Raw genomic sequence first — 18698 nt, 5'->3', positions numbered from 1 at the left:
TTTGATGACAAAATAATACAAATCTTTAACTTGGGTCTATTTTATGTTATAGATGCATTCTTTACTAAGTTCAGGTTGTCTGAACTCACATTGTGGATTATCACTTCAAATGGAAGAACATAATTTTTGTCTAAATACATTAAGTGACATTTAGGGTAAGGCCGTAAAGCAAACGTCACCAATACCCCAGTAAATCTGGGATTTGTTAGTTTCATGAATTTTCCATATTGTTTAATACTCAAACTGTTAATACAAACAGTACTTACAAGTGGCAACAAAGAACAATAATGTAATAATGTGAATTGCCTTGTCCAATTGTTTGAGAGGAAGGAATTTCAAACACAGTCACAAAAACTGGCCATTCAGCCCTGCCCCTACTCTGTCATTTTATTACATCATAATTTATCCATGTTTAAACTCCATACAGCATCTTAGATCCAATATAGAGCTTGTATATTTCTCACCCTGTGCATTTTTTGTGTGTATAGCAACTCTACTCTCTGCAAACACAAAATAATCTGCAGATGCTGGGATCAAAGCAACACACACAACACGCTGGAGGAACTCAGCAGGTCGGGCAGCATCAGTGGAAACGATCAGTTGACGTTTCGGGCCGGAACCCTTCATCAGGACTTAAGAAAGAAGGTGGGGGAGGGTTGGAAGAAGGCTGGGAGGTTCAGTTGAAAAACCAGTAATTTGAAAGACAAAGGGGTCGGGGAGGAGAAGCAGGGACGTCATAGCCCTGAAAACAATGGGTAGTAGAAGAAGGAGGCGGAACCATGAGGGAGGTGATAGGCAGCTGGGGGAGGGGGCAGAGTGAAATAGGGATAGAGAAGGGAGATGGAGAGAATTGCCGGAAGTTGGAGAATTCTATGCTCATACCAAGGGGCTGGAGACTACCTAGACGGTAATTGAGGTGTTGCTCCTCCAACCTGAGTTTAGCCTCATCATGGCAGTAGAGGAGGCCATGTATTGACATATCTGAATGGGAATGGGAAGCAGAGTTGAAGTGGGTGGCTACCGGGAGATCCTGTCTGTTGTGGCGGACGGAGCGGAGGTGCTCGACAAAGCGGTCCCCCAATCTGCGTCGGGTTTCACCGATGTAGAGGAGGCCGCACCGGTAGCACTGGATGCAATAGATGACCCCAACAGACTCACAAGCGAAGTGTTGCCTCACCTGGAAGAACAGCTTGGGGCCTTGAACGGTGGCAAGAGAGGAGGTGTAGGGACAGGTGTAGCACTTACGCTTACAGGGATAAGTGCCAGGTGGGAGATCCATCTCATGAATATAGAATTCTCCAACTTTCGTTAATTCCCTCCACCTCCCTTCCTCTATCCCTATTTCACTCTGTCCCCTCCCCCAGCTGCCTATCATCTCTCTCATGGTTCCGCCTCCTTCTTCTACTACTCATTGTTTTGCTGCCTATGATGTCCCTGCTTCCCCTCCCCCACCCCTTTGTCTTTCAAATTACTGGTTTTTCAACTGAACCTACCAGCCTTCTTCCAATCCTCCCCCACCTTCTTTCTTAAGTCCTGACAAAGGGTTCCGGCCTGAAACGTCGACTCATCGTTTCCACTGATGCTGCCCAACCTGCTGAGTTCCTCCAGCGTGTTGTGAGTGTTGCTACTCTCTGCAAGCCAATATTAATTAAAATATGATGCCTAAATGAAATGCATTTTAAATTGTTATTGTACTCAAATATTGTGTCATTTATATTGCAGATCTGAAAGGGATCTTTTTCACATAATAGTGATAAGTACTTGAAACTCATTGCCTGACAGAGTGATAGTTTTTAGGAAGTATCCAGGAGAGTAACTGAATCATCTGGGCACAAAAGGCTAGGGTCAAATGCTGGACAGTGGAATTAATTCAGATGAGATCCTACTGGTTGGCAAGGACATGGTGGGCCAAATAACCTGCTTCCATTCTGTACGATCCTATCACTCTACATGTCCCAACTCTGCAGATCTTACGTTGATAAACAAATATCTATCTTAGTCAATTTTGACATGGTCAAATCACCTGACTTCAATTCATTTTTGGTGAGAATGCCGCCAATTTCCACTCTTCTATTTTGATGAAATGCTTTTTAATATCACGCCTGAACAGCCACGTTCTAATTTCCAATCTTCCCAGCAGAGAACAATTGTTCTGATGGTCATAATTCTCAGTGAGATTGAGAAAACCTACAGATGTTGAACATCTGATATAAAAACAAAGAATCTTAGAAACCCTGCATTTTGTGGAAAAAATAGTTATTATTTTAGGTCCAGGAGCCTTGGAAATGAGGTAATATAATAACACTAACTTTTTCTTTGCAGGGAAGAAAGAAACCATGTTAGTTTTCAACTACAGAGAAAATATGGAGGCAGTAGAATATCTCTGAAACCGTGAGACCAAATGACATAAGTAGCAGGTTATGCTTTTTACAGTAAACAACAGAATGAGGGGAGACTCAATTGAAACCTATCGGATATTGGGAGGTTTCAATGGAGTGGATGTGGAGAGGACGTTTCCTGTGGTGGGAGAGTCTAGGAACAGAGGACATAGCCTCAGAATAGAGGGGTGTCATTTTAGAATGGAGATGAGGAATTTCTTTAGCTAGAGAGTGGTGAATCTGTAGAATTCGTGTGGAAGCCAAGTCTTTACATATGTCTAAGGCAGAGGTTGATAAATTCTTGATTGGTCAGGGCATGATCTGGTCATATGGTCTTATGGTCTAAACCATTCCTAATAACAAGGTTGTGGGACATGTCCAGCAGGACACACCATACAAATAAAAAAAGATGAGCACAATCTGAATCAGGGTTATTATCACTGGCATGTGTCATGTTGTTTTTGTTTTGTACAATGCAGGACATACTGTAAATATTACTGTTTACAAAATGAAAAAAAAACAATGCAAAAGAGGGGAAAAATCTATTCCTCAAACATTTGCTGTAGGTCTTCAGGCTCCTGTATGTCCTCCCTGATGGTAGTAAAGAGAAGAGGGCATGTCCTGAAAGGTGAGGGTCCTTAATGATGGACGATGCCTTCCTGAGGCACTGTCTCTCATGCTGGAGCTGACAGAGTTAGTCAAAAGGCAAATGCAGCTGCTTCTCCCTTTACCTGATTTCACATCTGATCCATGCAGCTGAAGATGAAGCCTTCAGGCTGAAGTGTTGTGTCCGGAGTGCTAGGAGTGAGCCATGTCCCTGTGAAGCAGAGTACAAAACAGTTGCTGAGTCAACTGAGGCAATGTGATTACAAGCAGATATGACAGAGCTTCCTGTCGCCAACCACATGGATTCACCACTCCATTACCAGGATAACATTTCTCTCTATGGCACACTCCTGCCCTGTTACAATGAGATCCAAGGAAGGACTGAGGAGTAAAACCCCATTGTCTATCAGCGCAAAACCCCATTTGTCTATCAGCGCAAATTGCGGTCTACAGATCTAGCACTGAATTATCCAAGTTTAGGTATGAAAACTGGCCATTTCTTCCTGTCATCATTTGTTCTTTTTGTATAGCTGACTTGAGTTGTTTCAGCATTTTCTGTTTCTCACCACAGTTAGATTACACCCTCAGCTTCCATATTCAAGCACAGCCAAAGCAACTTGCTTTGCCCTAATAACTTCATCCTCCCAGTTTTAGCTCTGCCACATCCAAACCCAATATACTGTATCTTTTTTGAGGTGAGGTCCAGGGAATAATGCAATACTCCAAAAGATTTCTAAATGTATCCCATGAGACATAATATCCATCTATTTGTATTTTATACCTTTTAAGATCAAGGTTAACATTGAATCACTGTTTCTCCTACACATTAGCTTTTATTTTTTGGAGAGCTTGGAAACCAAAATCTTTCTTCTCATCCAAACTTTCACACTATTTGATTTACCTAGCCTTGATTTAAATTTGATAACTATATTCCTAAATTATTAAATGCTATTTCTCACCCACGTTGCTAATCTATTAATTAAGCCTTTGCAATTTTTTACTCCCATTTATACCAGACATTATGTCAAGTCAATGATAAAGAGTACAAAATGGAAATGTTGAATACTTTGGCTTGCACTATTTGTGGCATGAATGCTGGAATCATTTGAATGTGGTAATAATGCACTTAGAAAATCATAATACAGTATTATAAAGATTAATATTGTTTGTAACGAGGACAATTGTTTTTGACAAAACTAATAAAAAGTTTTGCAAAGATGTAACTAACAGAATAAATGTTGGGGGACAGGAGATAACTTGCATCTTGATCCTCAAATAAATAATTTGTTATGGTGTCACATAAAAGGCTTTTATAAAATATAATGGCTAATGGAGAAGAGGTCACAATTATCCAGGCGGAGGAATGCTTCAATAGAAATCAGAGTACAGCAATAAACCATTTTTGAGGTTTGCATGGTAGTGCTCATTTGTGTTATGAGAGATATGCTTATTTTAAACTAATAACAGATGAAGAGACATGGCCAAGTTAATGTTACAAATCTAGGATAAAGGAAATGGTTTGAGGACTCTGTGGCATTCACAGTGAATGGTAGGACTCTGAGGTGAGTGATAGAACAAAGGAAACTGGGAGTACAGATCCGTAATTCTTTGGGTAGATAAGGTGGTAAAGAGAGCTTTTGTCATTTTGGCCTTCATAAATCAGGGCAATGAGTAGAGAGTCATAGAAAAATACAGCACCGAAACAGGCCCTTCAGCCCATCTAGTCCGTGCTGAACTGATGACAGGAAGAAATGGCTGGTTTTCATACCTAAACAGCTGGTAGCACGTTGCACACTCCTACTTCTAAACTGCCTACTCCTGTCGACCTGCAGTAGAATCATACAGGAGTTGGGATGTTATGGTGCAGTTATAGAAGACAATGGATTTGGCTGAATTTGGAGTATTGTGTACAGATCTGGTCACTCACCTGCGTTAAAAAATATCCAACGTGCTTGAAAGAGTGCAGAGAAAACTTACAAAGAGCCAGAAACAAGAGAAAATCTGCAGATTCTGGTAATCCAAGCAACACACACAAAATGCTGGAGGAACGCAGCAGGTCAGGCAGCATCTATGGAAAAATGTACAGCTGACGTTTTGAGCTGAGACTCTTCAGCAGGACCTGAGTTATTTAGAAAGTTTGAAGCGAGTCGGTACCACTCAATGACTATGACTACCTGATCTGTTAAGTATTTACAGCATTTATTTCAGAGCTCCAGAGCTGTTATGCTCCAACATTCTTTACTTTGTACTGTTTTGCTTACCGCCTCCTGACAGATTACAGACACGAGATTCTGTAAAGGTGGGAAATATTGAGCTACACACACAAAATGCTGGAGAAACTCCGCAGATTAGGCATCAATGAAGGGGAATAAACAGTCAACGTTTAAGGCTGAGACCCCTCAAAAGGACCGGAAAGGAAGGGGGGCAGCAGCCAGAATAAGAAAATAGGGGGACGGTTTCCTTTCCACCATCATCAATATTGTCCTCACCTACAACTCTGTTTCCTACACATCTGCTGTTATCCCATCCCCCACCAAAATAACAGGGATAGGGTTCTCCTTGTCCTTACCTACCACCCCACGAGCCTTCATATCCTTTTTTGTAACTTCTGCCATCTCCAATAGGTTCCTGCCTCTAGGCACATCTTTCCCTCGGCCACCGTCCACTTTCCTTAGGAACACCCCCTACATGACTCCCTTGTCTATTTTTCCCTCCCCACTGATCTCCCTTTTGGCACTTATCCCCGCAAGCGAGATACATACTACACCTCCTTCCTTACAACCATTCAGGCCCCAGACAGTTCTTCCAGGTGAGGCGACAGTTCACCTGCAGGTTGGTATCTGCTGCTTCCGGTGCCACCTTCTCTGCATTGGTGAGACCCAACACAGATTGGGGTCAGCTATGCTGAACATCTTCACTCTGTACACCACAAAAGCCGGGATCTTTCGATGGGCGCCCATTCCAATCCGACTTCCCATTCCCATACCGACATGTCAATCCATGGTCTCCTCGCCTGCCAGATGAGGCCAAATTCAGGTTGGAGAAGCGACATCTTGCATACCATTCAATGGCATGAATATTGATTTCTCTAACTTACTGAAACCACTCCTCTCTGATTCCACCCCCCCCCCCATTTCCATTCCACATTCTGGTTACCCTCTTACTCCTTCTCCTGACCTGACCATCACCTCCCTCTCGTTCCCCACCTCTTTCCCATTATTCCATGGTCCACTACACTCTATCATATTCCTTCTTCTTTCACCCTTTACCTCTTCCACCTTTCACCTCCCAGCTTCTTACATCATCCCCCTCCATTCCCGACCCACCCATCTTCCTCCTCACCTATCACGTGTCAGCCTGTACTCCTCCTCCTCCTCCTCCTTCCCCAACTTTCTTATTCTACCTTCTTCCTGCTCCTGTTCTAGCCCCGATGAAGGGTCTCAGCTTGAAATATGGACAGTTAATTTGCCTCCTTACCTGACCTGGTGAGTTCCGCTGGTATTTTTGCGAGTTACTCATCCAAAACTATCACAGGGCACCAACAAAATTACTGTCAAAATTGTCATCCCTTGGACACACATAAAGGGAGTGTTCTCTCCATCCTATCTTAAATCCATAGATTTTTTTCCAGTTTTCGGGTTCTGCTTTCGTTATCGATCTGGATCGTTAACTGTTTTTTTCCTCTTTCCACAAGTGCTCCCAGTTCCCTGTCCACAATGAGAATCTCTGTTTCTTTGTTTAGATTTTAACCCAGGATTGGCAAGCTTGTTAACCCCGAGGAGAAGCATTGGCACGCTTTGCGGCAGAGTGACGGAGGCCTCTTTGATCAGTCTGCATCCAGCAGTGTCACCAACCACTTCCACCACTGGCGAAATGCAAGTTCCTGCATAGATAGCCTGGATCAACTCTGTGCCATGCATGAGCCATTTAAAATGAGAAGCAGGTATCTGCTGGCATGGTATGTGTACAGCTCAATGCATTAGAAGCACAGAGGAGCAGAGGGTAAATCCCAGACTTTGTGCAATTCATAGCAAGTGCCCCTGTTGTACAATCTCATATACTGTATTATTCAGTGAAACTGAATCTGGTGCACTAAAGCATGATGCCTGCAATACATTTTCTAATTCCTGCTCCAGGCTTTCTTAAACGTTTTGCCCTGGAGGAACCCTTGAAGTAATTTTCAGGTCTCAGGGAACCTTTGCATAAAAATTATTATATCTAGAGCTCACAGTACATTAGTGTGATCAGTAAGTTGTAGATATAATAATCCAAAAATAATTGTCAAAGCTCTTTTGAGTACAGAATGAATTTTTAGCCAACCTTTCTCGGAAAAAAGATAGTTAAGCTTAGCTTTCTTGAAATTACTCATTCTTTCTCTTTCATAAATTTTAAAAATTTATAAGGCAAACATGATAAATGTCTCAATTCTGGGTCGAACTTTTGATAAGCACACACGGATTTCACTTTCAACTGAAATGAGACAATTTCTGTCCTTGCTTTTGATGCTTGTTAAACAAGAAAAGGCTTGTTCACACATGTAAGAAGTTGAAAATTGCAACAAAATGTTCATTGCTTTCCTATGAATGGCAGGATGCTCTTCTTTCACAGAAATCCAGAACTGATCCAGGGGCTGGTCAGTAAATTTCATCTTGAGTGCAGCTCACAAAGTTCTTCCTCTTCTCTCAAAGTCAAGTTCTCAGCCTGAGCAGAAGATTCAGAGAAAGGGCCCCTCACCCAGCCATACACTTGTGTTGAAAGGGAGGAAAAATATTGTTCAATTTTGTTCTGCTGTTCTTCCAGGTGATTTTCAATAAGACTCAAGACTTTCTGATATCCTTCCTCACTCTCAAGCCCAAGCTGCAGTGGAAGATTTCCTTTTCAGCACGATTTTTCCGAAGATTCAGTTTCCTTTAAAATCCAAAAATCCTGTCACTTGAAGCCAAAACATTTTCTCCAGGGTCTGGCAGAGACTTGTTCAACTGGTTCATATGATGAAAGAAGTCTGTTAAGTAGGCTAGTTTCTGCAGTCATTCTTCATCTTTAAAGCACTCAACAAAATCTGGCCCACTATTTTCTTGAAAGTACTCCTGCAATTCACCTTTCAGCTCAAACACCCTGTTGAGAAATCTTCTTCTGCTAAGCCATTGTATTTCTTCATGTAGCAGGAGGTTGGTGTGCTTGTTGTCTAGGTTTTCACACAGTTTTTCAAACATTCTCCAGTGAACTGGTCTTAAAGCTACGAAATAACTTGTTTCCTGAATTCTTTTACTGACTGTGACTTTATTTTCAAAAGCTTTAATCAGTTTGTTTTGAGATTCCAACAGTCGTTTAAAATAATCAACCCTTTTACGTGTCATATGGCTGTGATTTGCAGTTGAGTGTCTTTTCAATTTCGCTGGAGCCATTGCTACATTTGTAAGCTGTCTGCCACAGACTAGGCACAATGAAATAGGCCAACTTGGATCACCCGTCCATGTAAAACCCGATGATAAGTAGCTCTCATTGTATAGATTTGGTACCAGTGATTACATTAGTCCCACCCAATGCTTTTGTCTCCAGGATCCAGAAGAAGCTGGTGGACTTTTTCTGGGGTAACAGGAGGCACTGGGTCTCTTCTGCAGTCCTGAGTCTTTTGATTGCAGAGGGTGGTCAGTCATTGGCGTGTGTGCGAAACCAGCTGTCGGCTCTCCACCTCAGGACCCTGCGGAGATACGGTTACCACCTTCCGAGACGACATGCGCTGGTGACGCACATTCTCCGCTGGGGACACTGCCTGCAAGAGGGCATGGGGCTTCCAGCCGACAGCATTAGCCATGCCACTTTGAGGGAACTGCCTCGCTTTTACCGAGAGCTGTTCAGGCTGTGGGGTCTAGTCTCATCCAGACACGGTGCTCCTGCGCCGGTGGGGGACGGTACTCTGGCTGCGAGAGGGACTAGTCCCCATCCTATCACGATGGGTGTTGAGGGGGCTTGGGGAAGTGGAGGGGTTCCGGCTGCAACACCACCTGATGGGCCGGGAGTGCTCGTCGGACCCAAACCTCAGGATACCACGCGGGAGAGGGTCCCACACAACATGAGCCGTCTCTCGGGGATGCCCACGGTGCCCTTCCATGATTCCCCAAAGTGCTTCTTGTACGGGCTGCTCCTGCACACCTTTCAATTCTTTGCCTTCGTCTGCCGACCAGACTCGCCTTGGTGTTACCATCTGGCAGTGGAGGAGGTCCCCAGTGGAAATCTCTTTATGCAGGGGTCCTTCCCTGTACACTGGGGACCTGGGGTGGAAGGTGTTGCACAGTGCAGTGCTATGCAACAGGTACTGACACCCCGTCCACCTGTCCATTCTGTGTCCGGGGGAGTCAGTGTACCACGTTAAATGGGGTGTGAGAGGTTGCAGCCCCTGTTTGAGTATCTGAAGGGGCTCCTCGGGTTCTGGCTGCACGTCAGCCCCGCGCTCCCTATATACCCCACCAAAATGCGGAAGGGGGCGGGAGGAGGATCTACTCGTGGGCTTGCTGCCAGGTCTCCCCGAGAGAGCCATTCATGGGTCTAGGCGGCAGAAGGTGGAGGGCGCTGCCTGGGCCAACTGCCTGCCCCTTTTCCGAGGTTACTTTCGTGCCTGGCTGGCCTTGGGGAGGGAGCAGGCGGTCCGGTCACAGTGAGAGAATTCCGAGAGCGGTGGTCCCTCCTGTGCTATAGATTGTTTTATAGACGCTGTCATGGTTTTACAAATGACCAGGAGACGCAAAAGATTCTTCAAGAAATTTTTAAACTTTAATTTGCATATTAAAGCTGAGACAGTCAGTGAACTAGCCACTGAATGCCCGCCGATCTTTTTCACACAGCATTCTTTATAGCCCCCTTTCTGGGTTAACTGTATTAGCATACCGCTGTAAGTTTCACTCTAGCTAATTAATCAATTCACCCTTATCTCTCTACTTGGCTACATTCGTATTTCTCGAAGGGTCAAAAGTACACAGGTTTCATTCTAGCTAGTAAATCAGTGGTTACATAGTAAAATACCGTAGGAGTCCCCTACGCACTCAGTAACCGACACTTAATGCATAGTAAACACCTGAATAAACACTTGACGCGCAATAAAAGCACACTTAAGTAAGTACTTAGAAAAACAATCTGTGATTTCACTAAAGTGTTACAATGTTTTCCAATATAATCCACCCTATGAGAGCCACAGGGTCTCACACAGAGAGAGGAAACTACGAGTCCATGCACAAAAACTCAAATAAACTCCAGAATTTACTCCCAAATCTGGATCAAACTATAATTTCTTGTGCTTAGAACTCGAAGTATTCTCTCTCTACCTTCCTAGGCCACTGAGCCAAAAACCTGTCTCTTCGTGTCTCAGGAGCCTTTACAGTCTACTCCCACATTATCATTTCCCTCCTGTACATCTTGCATGTCGTGTAAGCTGTAACAGTACATCATTGGTGTTTCTCATTCCACTGGGCTTGATTCAGCAATTTCCAGGAGCATCGGAAAGCGTTTTGTTGCGGCCCGCACTATAAGAGACTTGAGACACGGAAGAAAACAGCACAAAACAATCGCACAGCTTACCAATACAATACCTACAGTTATCGCTATCTTGGTTAGCCATGCTCCCCATCCCCCTAGTTTACTATCAAACCAGTCAAATAACTGATGTCCGAACCCTGCGTTCTGCCTAACTTCTCTTCTCAGACTTTTCAATTTGTTCATTGCTCCGGTAAGTGATCCCTCCGAACTAGTGTTATTTGGTATAAAAGTACAGCCCTGTTCTCCAAACGTTACACAAGCTCCTCCTTTTTCTGCCAACAGCCAGGTCTAACACCTGTCTATTCTGCCACGCCACTCTACTAGTTGCACCCAGCTGTTGTCCTAGTGCCTCCAGCGCCTCATCAGTGTAGTTAGTGAATCTCTGTTGATTATAATATATATAATTTATCCAGTCAACGTTTTTGCTAACCCCTATTATAGGTATAATCGCTTCCGAGCCTGCAGCAATCTCGTTGCTCGCCTTAAACTCGTTAGGTATACCTCTCGGCTGTCCTATACTGTCGATTCGGATCGTTGGGTCAGGTTCATATTTTTGCCTCTTCCGCTGCAGTGTCTGCTGCTTCAGAGCGTCAAATTGTACTTCAGGGGATACTACAACTTCTTGAATCAGCATAACCCGTGTACATGTACCTGCCCAACTAAGAGGAAGCGTGGACCTCAGGCCTTCCTCCATTCCGCGCGGCCACCAAGTGTCCGCTAATGGGATGTTCTGGACATCCAACGCACCTGCGGGTGGAAGGGTACCTACTATGTATCTTGGGCCTGGGGTTACATCCCAAGTCTGCAAGCAGTTACCCCTAAAATGGCCAACCAAAAAAACCCCTGTCCATGTAAAGCATTCATAATTCAAATGATCCTGCATTATCAGTTTTCCCACTGTGGGGGTCTGACTTCTTTTACTAATGGCCCAAGGTCTGCTAGAATTACATTTATGGGCGAGCACGTTTCGATCGAATTGCAAGGAGGCTTGGGATAGCATACATCAATAACGGCAATATGGCGTGTTGTTAATACATTTCTGATAACAAGGATCTACCTTAACGCAAACCCTCATGAAACAAGCCTTGGTCGCACTCGGACACTGCCGTTCACACCGCTCCCTAGGCTCCCCTCGCCATCGCGCACAAGTGGAGGAGTGAAAAGGCATGGGCACTACATGCCTGAGCACGGATAACAATTCTGTCTCTCCATCATTCCTGCCCATTGGTACCACTGGCTAGTACGTGTCTGATGCCACTGCAATGAGGTAACTGTTCCGCTCCGCTTACTCCTTTCTTTTAAGGTTTGCGGAGTCCTAACATTCCTATGCCATATCGGCCAAATTAATGGTTTCCAAGTCCGTACAGGGGTTTGTGGGTGTATCATCCCAAGGGGCAAGACTGGTCGCTCCCAAGTCATCCTCACTGTCTTTAGGAGTACTACTATCCACAACCCCATCCTTAGGGTCGTCAGACCTGTTCTCAAAACCAAAAACTTCCCTTATCGTCTGACCAAATTCCTGTGGTGCAGTGACAGCTTCTTGTTCCTCTTGTCTATCCCCCTGCTATCCATTCCTCTTCGAAAAGCTCGCACATAGACCTGATCTCCTGGCTTGATTGGGCCTTCCCTTTGCACGATCTCCGGCTCTTTCCATTTTTCCTGTGCATAGATAGACTTATGTATCATGGTTAGTTGCTGCATGTATTGTTTTAGTTCTACTTCCAACTGTTCCAAACTAGGCCCTTTGTATGGTCCTCTCCACTGGGGCACTGGCATGGGCCTTCCAGTTAGCATTTCATGCGCTGTTAGACACATCACTCGATTAGTTTGCAGGCGGTAACTCATTAACGTTAACAGCAGCGCGTCGATCCAGTTGAGTTTAGTACCCGCACAAATTTTATTCAATTTGGTTTTTAGGGTCCCGTTAATTCTTTCCACCATGCCCTGCAACTGAGGGTGATACACGCATCCAAACCTCTGCTTTATTCTTAGTGCTTGCAGTACTAATTTGACCACCTTTTGGATGAACGCTGAACCATTGTCTGAGCTGACTTCTGTAGGTATTCCGAATCTTAGGATCACCTCGTTTGTCAGGAATTTTACCACTGTTCCTGCCCCTTGATCTTTCAAGGGTACCGCTTCTACCCATCTACTAAATCTGTCAATTACTACTAACATGTATCTTTCCCCTCTTACTGTCCTTATCATGTCTACGTAGTCAATCACTAAATGTTTAAGTGGCCCTTCGGGCACGGGTATATGACCTATTGGGGTTGTAATTCCTTTCCGAACATTATTCTGTGCACATACCTTGCACTGCGACAGCACATGGTCTACTGAAGCCTGTAAATAAGGCAACCAAAACCCGTCCTTTTTTATTTTCCTTATTACTTCCCCCCTTGCACAATGATCCATCTCATGCGCTTCTGAGATCAGGATAGTCAACAACGGGGTGGGTGCTACCAATAAACCGTCCTCCGTGCTCCACAGGCCGTCTGGGCTCTGCTTGGCCACCCTTCTTCTCCACATTGTCTTGCTCTCCCAAAGTTGCCTTACCTTGTATTTCATTCATGTCCTCTACCATAGGTTCCGCCTCCAAACTTACCTGGGGCGCAATGATGGCCGACGTACATCCAGATGCTTTCCGGGCTGCTTCGTCTGCAGCTTGGTTATTACGTCGTTTCCTTTTTTTTATGTGCCTGACACTTCACTATAGCTAGCGCTTTGGGTTTCATCATCGCTGTTATAAATCTAAAATTTGCTGACAGTGCTGTATGGGATCTCCATTACTCTTCTTAAAGTCTCTCTGTTTCCACACTGCCCTAAACAAATGACACACTCTATGCGCATATGCCGAATCAGTATAAATGTCTACTTTCTCACCTTCCATCATTTCGCACGCTGCTGTCAGGGTTTTGATTTCCGCTAATTGGGCGGAACACGGTTGGGGGGCAAGCTTCCATTCTAATAGTCTTAAAGTTTGTCTGATCCTGCTGCACTATTGAGAAACCTGCATGATTTCCATCATAATCCCTATAACAGGAGCAATCTACAAACAAAACCTTTTTATCTTCCTCTTCTAGTGGTTCGGATTGTAAACCTGCTTTTAATTTGGCAAATACCATTGTTTTCCTTACACAGTCATGGGGTTCTCCTTCAGGACCCAAGGAGACGTTATCAGCTATATTACTGGTAGTACATCTCTGTATAGTTATATCTGGAAATGTCAATAACATCTGATATGCTGCTATTCTGGCTGGTGTCAACACGAATTTACCTCTTTCCAGTAATTCTGTTACCTTGTGGTGTGTGGACAGGATCACAGGGTAGCCCATGGTCACGGATGATGCCTTTTCATAGGCATAGTACAATGCTGCTAGTCCCTGATAACAAGTTGGGTACCCCTGAGCCACTTCATCCAATTTCGCACTATAGTACGCTGTTGGTTCTTTCACTTTTCCTGTGCCCGTCTCTTGTGTTAGAACCGCTGCGATATAGCCTTCTTGCCGGTTGGATACATACAAATGAAAGTCCTTCTCATAGTCAGGCAAAGCTAACGCTGGGGCTGACTGCAATTCCTGTTTAATAGTATTAAACGCTATTTCCGCCTCCTCGTTCCACTGCAGGCCACTCTTCAAACTTGTATGTCCTGCTTCCTTCATTATTTTCCTTAATGGCATTACGATTTCAGCATATTTCCCAATCCAATCTGAACTGTATCCTGTTAATCCTAGAAACGTCATCACCTGCTTTACTGTCTGGGGTTTAGGAGCTTTAGCTATTGCCTCAATTTGACTCGGCGCTATCGCCTTCATTCCTTTGGAGATTACCCCACCTAGGTATTCTACCTGTTGCTTACAGAATTGCAACTTCTTTTTGGATACCGTATGTCCTCCATACGCCAGTCTTTCTAAAAGGGTTACGGTATCCTGTTCACACTGCTCCTCACTTTCGGATCAAATTAACAAATCATCCACATACTGTATTAATATACTTTCCAACGGTATGCCCTCTAAGTCTGCCTTTACTACATGATTAAAAATGTGCGGTGAGTGCTTAAATCCTTGCGGCATTCTAGTATAGGTACACTGGTTACCTCTGTATGTAAATTCGAATAGATACTGACACTGATCGGCCAGGGGAATGCTGAAGAAAGCTGCGCAACAATCAATCACTGAAAAATAGCTTGATTCCGGCGGAATGTTAGTCAAAAGCGTGAGCGGGTTGGGGACTACGGCTGGCCAGTCCTCCACTACCTCATTTACCGCTCGTAAGTCATGTACCAGTCTCCATTTGGATTTGTCCGCTTTTAAGACGGGCAACAGCGGGGTATTACACGGACTATCTATCCTCTTAAGTACGCCTGCTTCGAGTAACTCCTGTATCGTGGGCACTATTCCCTCCTCTGCTTCTGGTCTTAGAGGGTATTGTGGTCTCCAAGGTGGAACTGCTCCCTTTTTCAGTTTTATTTCTACCGGACTTGCTGTTTTATTCTCCCTACGTCCGTGTCATGTTGCGACCACAGAATAGATGGTAACCTATCCAGCCTGTTATCTTTTCCCTGACCTTTCTCCTTTTCCAATAGTGACATGTGCAGCAGAGGAATTACTTCGACCTCCTGTATAGTTCCTGTCATATCTATAGCTACCATTATTTTAATGTAGTTGTTGTTTCCCGATGCCCATACCTCCTGCATGATTTTCCTCCAAACCTTACGGTTCAACCGCTTTTTACCAAGGGTCCTAGGTCTTTAGACTGGTATCCTTCATTCACCAGCAACATTATGTGGGGCACAGCCTCCGGTATTCTGTACCATTTCTCCAAGAAGGTGTTCCACCTGACTTGTAGGGCTGCCCCTTGCTTTCCAATTATTATAGCCTCTCCTCTTAGGTGCTGCCGGGTACATGTCCCCTTGTGCCATCGCTCCTCTAACTCCTTACTCTGAGTCTCGTCAAAAATTACTGTGCAATGTAACTCAGACTTGGGCGCTTCCGCCTTGGGTAATATGGCCTGCACGCCCTTTTTCCATTTTTCCCAGGTTTCCCAGATCTGATCTTCTCTGTCTCCTATCCAGAAAACATTAGCTTTCTTGATTTCCCGCACTAGTAACTGAGTATTCGCTCTTTCCACACTCAACCCATTTCTAGTGCATTCTAATTTTAATAGGGCATCTCTGCCTAGCAAATTAATCGAGGTTCCTTTGGACAATAGTACTGGCAGAACTATTCTTTTACTGCCCATCCCCAACCGGACTGGAGCTGTACATTGTGTTAACTGTGTTTTCCCCGAGAACCCTACAGTCTTAATAAATTTTCCTGACGTGGGAAGGTGAAGGGCATACTGCAGCTGTGCACAGGTATACGTGGCTCCAGTGTCTATCATCATGGGTGTCAATTGCCCTTCTAACATAACCTGAACAATGGGTTCCTCTTCCGCCTCCCTTGTTATCACTGGGTAATGTCCCTTCCCACCTGGGTTCTCTGGGCACCCCTTTCTTTGCACCTCTTCCTGCTGCTCAATCAGCTTCTGTTTGTCTTTCCGATATTGCTCAACTGCATGGACTACGTGGTTTCTAAATTCTCGTGAGTTCATTGACATCAGTCCGACCACCTCCTCCACTTTAGATTTAACTTGCGGAGGCACTGCGTCCAAAGCGGTGGTTTGGAACAGCATGGTCATAAATAGGTTGCCTTCCACTTCTTGCTCAGTCTCCAGTCTCCACCTTTTCAACTGATTCTCTAGATAGGTCGCTGGTTCTCAGTGTCCCCCAGCGGATCCCCTTTCAGAGCTTTGGGGTCCACTTTGGGTGGGTGAAGCTTCCTGAGGGCCTGCCATACCCTCTGCCTCACTTGGTCAAAGCTGGTCCCATCAGTCATTGGGCTGAACGCATTTAGTAGTCCAGCCGTTTCCATCAACTCTTTTAATTTGGAGGTTCCCATCAACCTTATCAGCAGTGCCTTCAAATCTCCCACTGCCAATAACCGTCCCGTAGTTTCTTCTTCAAAGGCTCTAATCCACTTCCCTGTTCCTTCATGTAAGCTAGGCAGGGTGTTTTTCAGCCCTTCCAGGTCCTGGGAGCCCCAAGGAACATACTGTACGTGTCCTGACCCTTTTACTAACAACGGCATCACTTTTTCTCCTTCTCTCCCTGTATTCTGATTTTCCTTCTCATCCAACTCCTCATCCCCTTCTGACCTCGTTCTTACTGGCTGCCACACAAATCTCTCCAGAGTTTGCTCCCTCCCTTGTTTTCCTGTTTTCTCTTGACTTCTCTTTGGAGTCCTCTCTTTCTGATTCGGGCTAGCATTTGCTCGGGTCCTCGCGAATTCCTCAAACTGTTGTTGGAAACCCAGTGGGAAACCCAATTCCCGCTGTAATCTCCTATATTCTTTCTCCGCTTTTCTTATCTCCCTTTCCACTCTCTCTTTTTCCTCTTCAAGGAACTCCTCTTCTATCCTCTGTCTACACTCTTTTATACCCTCACACTCATTACTTGACTCTTGCTCTTCTGATAAGTCTTCTTCTCTTCCAGCCTATTCAGTGTCGTGTTCCTGTAACAGGAATTCCTCCTGACTTTTCCTCAGTCTCAATTCCCACAACTCTTTGATACATTCTCTTATTATCTTACTTTCTCGTTCTACTTTTTTCTTGTCTCTCTGCATCTCCTTCCACAGTACCTCCCTCTCCTCCTCACATTTTCTTCTTTCCTCCTCGGTATCCCAGACTTTAAACTCTCCCCTCAGGTCTAGTTTTCCTGATAATACAGGGCACTGTTTAAGAGTCTCCTTCTCATAATAAGGGGAGGGGTTTCTACATTTCTCAAGTCTGGATATAGAGTCGGCTCCTTATTGTTTCTCCTGTGGTTTACCAGGCTGCTTTTCTTGTTTCTCAGTGTCTTCTTTACTTACTACTAATATTCTTCCTTTCTTTCTCAATCTTTCTCCCTCCATCCTAAAGAGTTTTAACACTTCTATCTCCTGTTTTCTTTTTTTTCTCTCTTTTCTTGGATTTATCTCTTGGTTTGTGATTTTTAATCAGCGCCTCCATTTCCTCACATAAACTTACATCAAATGTTCCTTCTTTCGGCCATTTCGTGACCAGATTTTTGGTTCCTTTTTCCCATTTTTCTGAAATTTCCGCGATCTTACCTTGACACATCGTGAATATTTTGCTCAGTATTTCTACTGCCGTTTCTTTCCCTGTCATGTTGTTCTTCTCCTTTTTAAGGTATTCTTGATCTCTCACACCTCGGTAATGCTATTTTCTGTAACCTATTTCTCTGTCTAGCCTTATGGTTTCTTCTCACCCGTGTCTAAATTATCTTCTTAAGCTATCCTTATCTTCTATTCTGTTCTGCCCATGCAGACCCCTTCCTCGGGTGGTATCTGCAGAACTTTCATTTTGCACCTCGTCTATTCAGACCCTTACTTTTCTTAAGGCGGTATTCACAAGGGTTTTCCCTTCTTTTCTTTCTTTCCCTGCCCGTTCAGACTTTCGTCTCGTCCACAGGGACTTACCAACACCACGTGGAATTTTTTTTAACTTCTCGTTACCTTACTCATACTCACCCTCCCTCACTGCAGTGTTCTTGATTAATCCTCCGAGCCTCCTTTTAACCCTCAATTCTGCCAGATTCCTTGAATCGGAGAGACCCTTCGGCAGTTGTTTCACACTTCTGAGTCCCCGAGATCTCCCCAAAAACCAACAGAATTCTTAGTCCAAATTGTTGCTAAAAAGCGCTTACCTTTGTCTGGGTGCACCCTGAATTCAGTTAGCTCCGTGGAGGTCCCCCAAGGACCGGAAGCACCCTCAATCTGCCGTTTCCTTCTTCCACGGGTCTCTTCCCGATCCTACCCGACTACACCAGTTTTGTCGTGGTTTTACAAATGACCAGGAGACGCAAAAGATTCTTCAAGAAATTTTTAAACTTTAATTTGCAAATTAAAGCTGAGACAGTCAGTGAGCTAGCCGCTGAATGCGCGCCGATCTTTTTCACTCAGCATTCTTTATAGCCCCCTTTCTGGGTTAACTGCATTAGTATACCGCTGTATGTTTCACTCTAGCTAATAAATCACCCTTATCTCTCTACTTGGCTACATTCGTATTTCTCAAGGGGTCAAAAGTATACAAGTTTCATTCTAGCTAGTAAATCAATGGTTACATAGTAAAATACCGTAGGAGTCC

Source organism: Mobula birostris, chromosome 7 (assembly GCF_030028105.1).
Source record: "Mobula birostris isolate sMobBir1 chromosome 7, sMobBir1.hap1, whole genome shotgun sequence".
Lineage (NCBI taxonomy): Eukaryota > Metazoa > Chordata > Chondrichthyes > Myliobatiformes > Myliobatidae > Mobula > Mobula birostris.
The sequence above is the reverse complement of the archived record's forward strand: the minus strand, read 5'-3'. Positions refer to the sequence as shown.